Source organism: Rhinoderma darwinii, chromosome 4 (assembly GCF_050947455.1).
Source record: "Rhinoderma darwinii isolate aRhiDar2 chromosome 4, aRhiDar2.hap1, whole genome shotgun sequence".
Taxonomy (NCBI): Eukaryota; Metazoa; Chordata; class Amphibia; order Anura; family Rhinodermatidae; genus Rhinoderma; species Rhinoderma darwinii.
The window spans coordinates 69,046,771-69,059,401 of NC_134690.1; positions in this window are offsets into that span (position 1 = coordinate 69,046,771).

Sequence of the window (12,631 nt, forward strand, 5' to 3'; positions counted from 1 at the left end):
CTTGTATTCCCCATAAAATATCATTTGTGGAACATCTTGTAACAGGTTGTTTCCGCAATGATAGGGATCTCTACTACAGGGTCTACCTCTTGACTTTCATTGTTTTCAGCCTTTTGGTTTGTCCTGCAGCTGCCGCCGCCGCCGTGATGAGCAAATGTTATACCCAAGATAGGAAAAGCAAAATAAAGATGATATAACCGGATCCATAATATCTGTGATATCCAGACAGTCTAGAGATCCGCAGTGAGAATGTGCGCGCGTTATTTGCAGAAGGATCTGGCCGTGATTTGATGTGTTTATTCAGGATATTGGGCGTGGTTAGGGGTGTGGCTTAAAATGACCCTCTTTTCCGAATTCAAAAGTTGGGAGGTATGCCTTTAGGAATCACCCGGTGGTGCTGTTTTTGTTGTTTATTCCCATGTGTAGCATCCCGGTCTTTTCCCCTCCTTGTTTGTTCCTCATTTTTGTGGACGCTGAGACAGGAGGAGGTGGCAGTGTTGGGCAGTGGTAAGGGAGCAGAGCACTTCTGAGTTAAAAATACGTTGTTGTTATTATGGCAACCATGCATCATGACGAGGAAGCGCTCTCACACAGGATGAAGGAGGGAAGTCTCCCCCTCCTGTGTAGATGGAGGGTTGGGCAGAGTGGTGCTTTATATCATCAAAATGCACAGTCAAGTGTGCAGTACGTAGAGGAGGGCGAGAGTCGTGGTAGTTGTGGCGGGTGCCATGTCAGTAGGCTGGGGAAGTTGCTGCCACACAATGGAAAACATTACCAGAAGCAAAAAGAGCCAAGAATAGTGAAGAGTCAGGGTCCTATTGTAGTTACGTGCCCATCCCCCACTCCCAGGGATATTCTGTGAGGAGTCCCCCATTAGTTTAAAAAGGGTTGCTGTGACACTGCACGTATGGGTTAGGAGAGCCTGTACTATGGTACCTTCTACAGTCTGCTGTTTCTACAGTGAAGAAGAGCAATGTATTGAAAAGCGTGTTTCTTGCTCTAATGTTGAAGTGAATATTGTTTCCGAGAAGATGTGGTGTGTTTGTGAAGTGAGCACCGACGTGCATGTGAAGTACTGGCTGGCAGTCTTAAAGGGACAGGGTGATCTACCTCCTTAACTGCACTGTTGCTCTAAGACTTGTATCCTGTCACTGTGGTGGATGTGTTCGCTGGTGTTCCCCATCGCTGCCGCCGACATAGGAGTAGTTTCCTCTACCTCTACCTGACCCCCCTGTGAAATACAATTCCGGTAGGTGTGCCTTTCAGTGAAAAATAGTAAAGTTTGTAGTGGATGACTTTTCAATTGACAGGTAGCAGAGTAACATGATGGGGATTTTTTTTCATTGATGTCTAGTTTCTATTGTAGCGCAGGGAAGACAGAAGTCGCTGGAAGTGAAAAGTTTATTATTCTTCATATTGATAACTTTATTTTTTTTGTTTTGCAGGTACCGCTGGACTGTTTGGACTACGTCGTAGATTCGTTGGATTACTGCGATGATCTTCGTTTTTTTAAAATAAAATGGTGAAAGTTGTGGCGGGGAGTTCTTATTTCCATAAAAAATATTTTCTTATGTCTCTTGTGTTTTTTTTTAAATACTTTATTAGCGCTTTGGTAATGACAGTTGTCTGACCGCTTCCATTACTAAGGTGGGGTTTAGTGTTAGCCGGTAAAAAGGCTGCAACAAACCCCCCATTATCACCCCGGAACCCAGCGCCACCAGTGGTGTTGGGAAGAGCCGGGTACGACCCAGTACCCGACTGCCTGCAGTGACGGGCAGGCACTGGGGTGGCCGCAGGCTGTTATTATTAGGCTGGGCGAGGCCAGAAACAGTGGCCCTTCCCACCCTGGTAATGCCGGGCTGCTGCTGTGTTGTATCTGGCTGGTTATGAAAATGGGGTGGACGCAATGTCGTTTTCTTTTATCTTTTTTTTTTTTTTTAAACGACGTGATTTCCTCCCCATTTTTCATAACCGGCCAGATCCAACATACCGGCAGCAGCCTAGCATAGCATTACCAGGGTGGTAGGGACCACGGTTTTTGGCCCTTTCCAGCCTCATAATACCAGCCTGTGGCCGCTCCAGTGCTTACCCATCACTACAGATCGTCAGGTACTGGTGGCGCTGGGTAAAGAGGTAATAATGGGGGTTAGTTGCAGCCTTTTTACTGACTAACCCTAAGCCCCACCTTAGTAATGGACGCGGTCAGACAACTGTCATTACCAAGGCACTATTAAAGTATTAAAAAAAACAGACATAAGAAAATAATTTTTTATTGAAATAACTCCCCCACACAATCTTCTCTAAGCATTATATTTAAAAAAAAAACATAGATCATCGCAGAAGTCCAACGAATCTACGACGTAATCCAAACAGTCCAGCGGAACCTGCAAAACAAAAAAATAAAGTTATCAATATTTACAAGGGGGGCTGTGTGTAAATAGCGCCAGACACAGACCCCCTATAGATCGCTCCACACACAGACCCTGTAGATAGCTCCACACACAGCCCCCCCTGTAGATAGTGTCACATTCTGCCCCCTGTAGACACATTTCCCTGTAGATAGCGCCAGACACTGCCCCCTGTAAATAGCACCACACACAGCCCCCTGTAGATAGCGCCACACACAGCCCCCCTGTAGATCACTCCACACACAGCCCCCTGTAGATAGTGCCACACACAGCCCCCCTGTAGATAGTGCCACACACAGCCCCCTGTAGATAGTGTCACATACAGCCCCCCCGTAGATAGTGTTACACACAGCCCCCCTGTAGATAGTGTCACACACAGCTCCCCTGTAGATAGTTTCCCACACAGCCCCCTGTAGATAGTGTCACACACAGCCCCCCTGTAGACACAGCCCCCTGTAGATAGCACCACACATAGCACCCCTGTAGATAGGGCCACGCACAGCCCCCCAGTAGACAGGGCCACGCACAGCCCCCTGTAGATATTACCACACAGACCCCCTCTTGTACATAGCACCACACAACCCCCTCCCCACCTTGTACATAGTGCCACACAACTCCCCTCCCCCTTGTACAGCGTCATATAACCCCCCTCCCCCTTATACATATTGCCACACAACCCACCTCCCCCTTGTACATAGTACCACACAATCCCCCTCCCCACTTGTACATAGTGCCACATAACCCCCCTCCCCCTTGTACATAGTGCCACACAACCCCCTCCCCCTTATACTTTGTGCCACACAACCCCCCTCCCCCTTATACTTTGTGCCACACAACTCCCCTCCCCCTTGTACATAGTGCCACACAACATACATAGTGCCACACACATAGTGCCTCCCCCTTATACTTTGTGCCACAATGCTGCCAGAGCGAAGAGTAGTAGAGGTAGACTACTGCTTCCACTCTCCACTCTTCCTTCACGTCACTCACCGTTAGGAGAAGGCAGGAGGTCTGGCAGCAGCGTTCTGACTGGTGTCGATATCGGCCTGGGAGTGGACCAGTCTAGTCATCTGACCTGTCACCTGACCGGAGAAGTCAGATGACAGTCAGGTGACTGGACTGGTCCACTCTCGGGCCGGCATCGACACCAGTCAGAACGCCGCTGCAAGACTCCCTGCCTCCTGACGCTGATCGCTAATCGCTGCTGCAGTCGCCCGGCATGCAGGGCGCCTGTTAGCAGCGATAAGCTGTTTTAATACAGCTGCAGTGCCTAGCGGGACATTCTTCAGACCGCCACGGGACAGCTGATCCGGGACGGTTGGGAGCTATGCTAAAGGGACATTGTCACCCATTACAATCTTTTATTATAACTTTGCATTCTACCATTCCACTGTTATTCCCCTTGTAAATAGGGTGTGTCCCTACACACTGTAAAATATCAGACTGTGTAGGGACAAACCCTTTTGACAAGGGCAATGGTATCGTCCAGTAGGGGCCGATTCTAGCTTTTCTGCTGCCTGAGACAAAAATTTAAATGGCGACCCCCAGATCTTGATTGACATTCCCTTTGCTGTTGTACATCACTAGCAGCCTCCTCCAACTTTTGCGGATGCGCCGTTGCCTTGTACTCCCCTGGCATGCGAGGTGTAGCAATCAAGCCGGGCAGAGAATACCTCACTGCACGGTGCGAGCCCATGCAGTACAAGGTAATGGCTCATCCAGGAAAGATGGAGGAGACTGTTTGGAAATATTGTCGGGTTATGTATTACCGCATGGAACCAGAACTGAGCTCAGTACATATATATACAACACAAGAACCAAGCTCAGTACATATATACAGCACCAGAACAAAGCTCATTTGTAAAGGATCTGCCAGGTACTACGTCTGTGTATACTCCCGGGATTAATCAGTCGACACCTGAGGCCAGACCTCTTAGACTGACACCGGCTCTCACCAACCAGGGTGGCAGGCTCAGGAGTGGGAGAGCCTATCGCGGCCTGGTCAGTCGGAGTTAGCTCCGCCCCCTGTCCATTTATACCTGCCGTGTTCTCTTCCTCAGTGCTTGTTATTCTTCTTGGATTCCTGGCCCCACTGCTGCCTTGCTCCAGCCTGCTTCTGCCGTGCTTCTGCCTTGCTTCAGTTCCGCTTATCCTGCTTCGCTTTGCCCCTGGCTTGCTTCCTGCTCCGTGCTCTCGTTGATATACTCCGCTACATCCTGATCCTGACTGACTCATTCACCGCTCCGTTTCCTCGCGGCGTTCCGTGGGCTACTGCCCCTTCCCTTGCGTGTTCCCTGTTTGTACTCCCTTGCACTTAGACAGTGTAGGGACCGCCGCCAAGTTGTACCCCGTCGCCTAGGGCGGGTCGTTGCAAGTAGGCAGGGACAGGGCGGTGGGTAGATTAGGGCTCACTTGTTCCCTTCACCTCCTTCCTGCCATTACATAATAACAAGCCCATACCTAGTCTACCATTTCTCCTACGCTGACGCTATCATGGAACCCCTTGAGACCCTGACCCAGCAGATGCAGGGCCTCTCCCTACAGGTCCAGGCCCTGGCTCAGAGGGTCAACCAGGGTGACGCTGCCTTAGTAGTACCCCTCACCTCACCTCTAGAACCCGACCTCAAGTTACCTGACCGGTTCTCAGGGGACCGTAAGACTTTTCTCTCCTTCCGGGAGAGTTGCAGACTTTATTTCCGCCTAAAACCTCACTCCTCAGGTTCCGAGAACCAGCGGGTGGGTATCATTATATCCCGACTCCAGGAAGGGCCCCAAGAGTGGGCCTTCTCCTTGGCTCCTGACGCCCCTGAACTTTCCTCCGTTGATCGTTTTTTCTCTAACCTCGGACTCATTTACGACGAGACTGACAGGACTGCCTTAGCCGAGAGTCAGCTGGTGACCTTACGTCAGGGTAGGAGACCTGTTGAGGAATACTGTTCTGATTTTAGAAAGTGGTGCGTAGCTTCTCGGTGGAACGACCCGGCCCTAAGGTGCCAGTTTACGTTAGGATTATCTGACGCCCTGAAGGATCTGCTTGTTAGCTACCCCTCTTCTGACTCCCTAGACCAGGTTATGGCCCTAGCAGTACGACTTGACCGACGTTTCAGGGAACGTCAGCTTGAACGTTTCAATGTGTTCCCCTCTGACTTCCCTGCGATTCCCCCCGAGTTCCCGTCTCCTCGCTCTTCCACGGAGGACTCGGAGGTACCTATGCAACTCGGGGCCTCCATGTCCCCTCGACAACGTAGAGAGTTCCGCAGGAAGAATGGTCTCTGCTTCTATTGTGGGGACGACAAGCATCTACTGAACACCTGTCCCAGGCGCAAGAATAAACAGCCGGAAAACTTCCGCGCCTAAGTGATCATCGGGGAGGTCACTTGGGCGCACAGGTATTTCCCGTTAATATGAAACGCAATAAAATTTTGCTTCCCTTTCAGGTCTCGTTTGCTGGCCGGTCTGCCACTGGCAGTGCCTTCGTGGATTCTGGCTCATCTGCTAATATCATGTCTGTGGAATTTGCTATGTCTCTAAAAATGCCTTTTATTGATTTGCCTTATCCTATCCCGGTAGTGGGTATCGACTCCACTCCTCTTGCTAATGGTTATTTTACTAAGCATACTCCTGTTTTTGAACTCCTTGTGGGCTCCATGCATTTGGAGCAGTGCTCTGTACTGGTGATGCAGGGATTATCGTCCGATCTGGTATTAGGTCTTCCCTGGTTGCAGCTGCATAATCCCACGTTTGATTGGAATACTGGGGATCTCACCAAATGGGGTAGTGAATGCCTGATGTCATGTCTTTCGGTTAACTCTATTTCTCCCCGGGAGGAGGTAAACACGCTACCTGAGTTTGTTCAGGACTTCGCTGATGTGTTTTCTAAGGAGGCCTCCGAGGTGTTGCCCCCTCATAGAGATTACGATTGCGCCATCGATTTGGTGCCTGGTGCCAAGCTTCCTAAGGGTAGAATATTTAATCTTTCATGTCCTGAACGTGAAGCTATGAGGGAGTATATCCAAGAATGCCTGGCCAAGGGTTTCATTCGCCCCTCGACTTCTCCTGTAGGTGCTGGCTTCTTCTTCGTGGGGAAGAGGTGGTCTTAGGCCGTGCATTGATTATCGGAACCTGAATAAGGTCACCGTAAGGAACCAGTATCCCCTTCCTTTAATTCCGGATCTTTTTAATCAGGTTCAGGGGGCCCAAAGGTTTTCTAAGTTCGATCTACGGGGGGCATATAACCTTATCCGCATCAAAGAGGGGGATGAGTGGAAAACTGCGTTCAACACACCCGAAGGTCATTTCGAATACCTGGTCATGCCCTTTGGGTTGTGTAATGCCCCTGCCGTCTTCCAGAATTTTATTAATAAAATTCTGAGAGATTACCTGGGTAATTTTCTTGTAGTGTACCTTGATGACATACTGGTGTTTTCCAAGGACTGGTCCTCCCACGTGGAGCATGTCAGGAAGGTCCTCCAGGTCCTCCGGGAAAATAATCTGTTTGCGAAGACCGAAAAATGTGTGTTTGGGGTACAGGAGATACCATTTTTAGGTCAAATCCTCACTCCTCATGAATTCCGCATGGACCGTGCCAAGGTTCAGGCTGTGGCGGAATGGGTCCAACCTGCCTCCCTGAAGGCACTACAGTGTTTTTTGGGGTTCGCTAACTATTACAGGAGATTTATTGCCAACTTCTCGGTCGTCGCTAAGCCTCTTACGGACCTTACTCGCAAGGGTGCTGATGTCCTCCATTGGCCCCCTGAGGCCGTCCAGGCTTTTGAGACCCTCAAGAAGTGGTTTATCTCGGCCCCCGTGCTGGTTCAGCCCAACCAAAGGGAGCCATTTATTGTGGAGGTTGACGCATCCGAGGTGGGAGTGGGGGCCGTCTTGTCCCAGGGTACCAGCTCCCTCACCCATCTCCGCCCCTGTGCTTACTTCTCTAGGAAGTTTTCGCCCACGGAGATTAACTATGATATTGGCAACCGCGAACTTTTAGCCATTAAATGGGCTTTTGAAGAGTGGCGTCACTTCCTGGAGGGGGCCAGACACCAGGTAACGGTCCTTACTGACCACAAGAATCTGGTTTTCCTAGAATCTGCCCGGAGGCTTAATCCTAGACAAGCTCGTTGGGCACTATTCTTTACCAGATTTAATTTCTTGGTTACCTATAGGGCTGGGTCCAAAAATATTAAGGCTGATGCACTGTCACGTAGTTTCATGGCCAATCCTCCTTTCGAGAAGGATCCTGCTTGTATTTTACCCCCTGGTATAATCGTTTCTGCCACTGATTCTGATTTAGCTTCTGACATCGCGGCTGATCAAGGTTCAGCTCCCGGGAACCTCCCTGGGGACAAACTGTTTGTCCCCCTGCAATACCGGCTAAGGGTACTCAGGGAAAACCATGACTCTGCACTATCTGGTCATCCTGGCATCTTGGGTACCAAACACCTCATTACCAGAAACTATTGGTGGCCTGGGTTGCCTAAAGACGTTAGGGCTTACGTCGCCGCTTGTGAGGTTTGTGCTAGGTCCAAGACCCCTAGGTCCCGACCTGCGGGCTTACTACGTTCCTTGCCCATTCCCCAGAGACCTTGGACCCATATCTCCATGGATTTTATCACCGATTTGCCTCCATCTCAGGGCAAGTCGGTGGTGTGGGTGGTAGTAGACCGCTTCAGCAAGATGTGCCACTTTGTGCCCCTTAAGAAACTACCTAACGCCAAGACGTTAGCTTCTTTGTTTGTTAAACACATTCTGCGTCTCAATGGGGCCCCAGTCAATATCGTTTCTGACAGAGGGGTACAATTTGTTTCCTTATTTTGGAGAGCTTTTTGTAAAAAGTTGGAGATTGATCTGTCCTTCTCCTCCGCCTTCCATCCCGAAACTAATAGCCAAACAGAAAGGACTAACCAATCCCTGGAACAATATTTAAGGTGTTTCATCTCTGACTGTCAATTTGATTGGGTCTCATTCCTTCCCCTCGCCGAATTTTCCCTGAATAACCGGGTCAGTAACTCGTCAGAGATCTCCCCGTTTTTCTGTAATTTCGGGTTTAACCCAAGGTTCTCCTCCGTTTCTCCTGGTTGTTCCAATAATCCCGAGGTAGAGGACGTTCATCGGGAACTGTGCACAGTCTGGGCCCAGGTTCAGAAGAACCTAGAGGCGTCCCAGAGCGTACAAAAGATTCAGGCTGATAGTAGACGTTCTGCTAACCCCCGGTTTGTCGTCGGGGATCTGGTCTGGTTGTCGTCCAGGAACTTGCGCCTTAAGGTCCCGTCCAGGAAGTTTGCTCCCCGATTTATTGGACCTTATAAGATCATTGAAGTCCTCAACCCTGTATCCTTCCGTCTGGAGCTGCCCCCATCCTTTCGCATACATGACGTCTTCCATGCCTCCCTCCTTAAACGCTGCTCCCCGTCCTGGTCCCCCTCGAGGAAACCTCCTGTTCCCGTTCTCACCCCTGAGGGGGTGGAATTCGAGGTGGCCAAGATTATGGACAGTAGGATGATCCAGGGCTCCCTCCAGTACTTGGTCCATTGGAGAGGATACGGGCGGGAGGAGAGGACTTGGGTACCTGCTCGTGATGTTCACGCTGGGGTATTGATCAGGAGGTTCCACCTTCTCTTCCCCACTAAACCGGGTCCTCTTAGTAAGGGTCCGGTGGCCCCTCATAAAAGGGGGAGTACTGTAAAGGATCTGCCAGGTACTACGTCTGTGTATACTCCCGGGATTAATCAGTCGACACCTGAGGCCAGACCTCTTAGACTGACACCGGCTCTCACCAACCAGGGTGGCAGGCTCAGGAGTGGGAGAGCCTATCGCGGCCTGGTCAGTCGGAGTTAGCTCCGCCCCCTGTCCATTTATACCTGCCGTGTTCTCTTCCTCAGTGCTTGTTATTCTTCTTGGATTCCTGGCCCCACTGCTGCCTTGCTCCAGCCTGCTTCTGCCGTGCTTCTGCCTTGCTTCAGTTCCGCTTATCCTGCTTCGCTTTGCCCCTGGCTTGCTTCCTGCTCCGTGCTCTCGTTGGTATACTCCGCTACATCCTGATCCTGACTGACTCATTCACCGCTCCGTTTCCTCGCGGCGTTCCGTGGGCTACTGCCCCTTCCCTTGCGTGTTCCCTGTTTGTACTCCCATGCACTTAGACAGTGTAGGGACCACCGCCAAGTTGTACCCCGTCGCCTAGGGCGGGTCGTTGCAAGTAGGCAGGGACAGGGCGGTGGGTAGATTAGGGCTCACTTGTTCCCTTCACCTCCTTCCTGCCATTACATCATTACATAAATACAACAAGCTCAGTACATATATACAGCACCAGAACAAAGCTCAGTACATATATACAACAGCAGAACACAGCTCATTACAAAAATACATATCACGGTTCTCACCGGTTTGTTTGTGGATCCTCTGTGTCGTCTGGGAGATGGTGCTTGTAACCCAGGACGCTTGGCACAGCAGGTTTAGAGGCAGTCAGATGAATAGGCCAGAAGTCAGGACAGGCAGCAGACGTCATTATGGGTATGGATAGCAATAGGTCAAGGCAGGCGGCAGACAAGGACAGTACAAGTTCAGGCTGAGGTCACAACGGGAAATCCAGACAAAGGCAGAAGGCAAGGTAACAGGGAAAACTGGGTACAGGGAAGCTCACAGGGATAACTTGGTTGAACAAGCAAAGATCTGAGGGAGGCGGGTCCTTAAATAGGAAGTCTAGGATTTTGACACACGCCGGCCCTTTAAGAAGGGACGAGTCAGCCCGTGCGCCCTCTAGTAGCTGCAGCCGCACATAGTGGATGATGGCCGTGGAGGGAGGTGACAGATGCAGTTACCTGACGATGCCCAGAGCGTCCGGATCGGGTGAGTGGAGCTCGGGACGAGCATGAGGGAATGGAGGGTGCAGGAACCGTAGCAGAGGCCATTGAAGCAGCGGGGAACGATAATCCTACCAGTCCACCAGGTACAACCATCTCCCCCATGTTCTTTTGACATCAAAGATCTCTTTAATCTCAAACTCAGCATCAGCTGCAGGAACAGGATGGACAGGAACTTTTTTGGAAAATTGTTTGAATATTGTAGGTTTCAGCAGAGAAATATGGAAGGAATTAGAGATTTTCAGAGACTGGGGAAGGCGAAGTCTGAAAGTTACTGGATTAATCTGTTCTATTATCTCATAAGGACCCAGAAAACGAGGAGCGAGTTTGTAACAAGGGGTCTTCAGTCGTATGTACTGGGTGGACAGCCAGACTTTATTCCCAGGAAAGAGCTGCGGCGGTATCCTGCATTTTTTATCTGTTTCTCTTTAAACTGGCTACGGCTTTGTGGATGGAGTCCTTGGCCTCCTGCCATATATGTACAAAGTCATGGTGGACCATGTTAGCAGCTGGAACCTCAGAAGGTACAGAAACTGGTAGAGGTATTCCTGGGTGCTGGCCATACACCAAGAAGAAAGGAGAAGAGCGGGTAGATTCCACCCATATGGTTGTTGTAGGCAAATTCGGCCCATGGAAGTAGACTTGCCCAGTCGTCTTGTCGTGGAGACACAAAATTCCTGAGGAAACTTTCAAGTATTTGATTTATCCGCTCTACTTGACCATTGGATTGAGGATGGTAAGCGGAAGAGAAGTGAAGTTTGACCTCCAGCAGTTTGCACAAGGCTCTCCAGAACTTGGATGTGAACTGTACTCCTCTCTCAGAAACAATATGTTTAGGAAGACCATGAAGGCGAAAGATGTGCTTGATAAACAGCGTTGCCAGTCGGGAAGATGACGGAAGGCCTGAAAGGGGTACAAAATGCGCCATTTTGGAATCTACAGCTACCCAGATCACGGTACACCCAGCAGAACTTAGCAGATCAGTAATGAAGTCCATGGCAATGTGCGACGAGGGAGAGTCAGGCACGGGTAGAGGATGCAAAGGACCTGCAGGTCTTAAATGGCAGACTTTATTCTGAGAGCAGATGATGTAGGCTGAAACAAAGTCTTTAGTATCTTGGAACATGGAAGGCCACCAATACTGACGGCTAATCAAATTGAGAGTCTTTTTGATGCCAGGGTGCCCAGAAACCCTGGAGGCATGATCCCAGCGAAGAACACAATCCCTTTGTTTAGGGGGTATGTAGGTCTTCCCTCTGGGAATGTGTACCACTTCAGCTGGGGCAGCGATCATAATGCGTTCTGGATCTATAATGAACTGGGGACTGGGCTCTTGATCTGTGGGGTCAAAAGAGCGAGATAAGGTGTCAGCCTTGGTATTCTTTCCAGCGGGTCTGTAGTGAAGATGGATATCAAATCTGGAGAAGAACAATGCCCACCGCGCTTGGCGAGGATTTAGGCATTGAGCAGATTGCAGGTAAAGGAGGTTTTTATTATCTGTGTAGATGATGATAGGATGCCGTGCACCCTCTAGCAAATGTCTCCACTCCTCCAGGGCCAATTGAATAGCCAAAAGTTCTTTATCTCCAATACCATCATTTTTCTCCACAGGTGTAAATGATTTGGAGAAAAAACCACAGGCCACGTTTCCCTCTACAACTCTTTTGTGAAAGAATAGCTCCGACTCCCACAGGTGAAGCATCGACCTCCAGACCAAAGGGTTGGGTGGAATCCGGTCTGTGTAGGACTGAAGCACAAGAGAAGGCCATTTTAAGAGCTTGGAATGCGGCTTCGGCCTCCTTGGTTGAGTCTTTGGCACTAACCCCCTTTTTGGTCAGTGCAGAAATAGGAGCTGTCATAGAGGGGAAGTGAGGAATAAACTGGCGGTAATAATTTGCGAATCCCAGCATGTGTTGGACAGCTTTGAGTCCTTGCGGACGAGGCCAGTTCAGAATTGAGGACAGCTTGGCTGGATCCATTTGAAGTCCATGGTTGGAAATGACATACCCCAGGAAAGGCGGGCTGGTTTTCTAGAAAAGGCATTTGTCGAGTTTAGCAAACAGAGATTTCTGTCGCAGATGCTGTAACACTTGGCGCACATGCACACGATGAGTCTGAATATTAGGAGAAGATATTAAAATGTCATCTAGGTATATCACCACACAGCTGTACAACAGATCTCAAAAAATGTCATTAACAAAGGCCTGGAAAACCGCAGGAGCATTACAAAGTCCAAAGGGCATGACGAGGTATTCAAAATGCTCATCACGAGTGTTGAACGCAGTTTTCCATTTGTCTCCTTCGCGGATACGAATCAGGTTATAAGCTCCACGAAGGTCTAGTTTGGTGAAAATTCTCACCCCC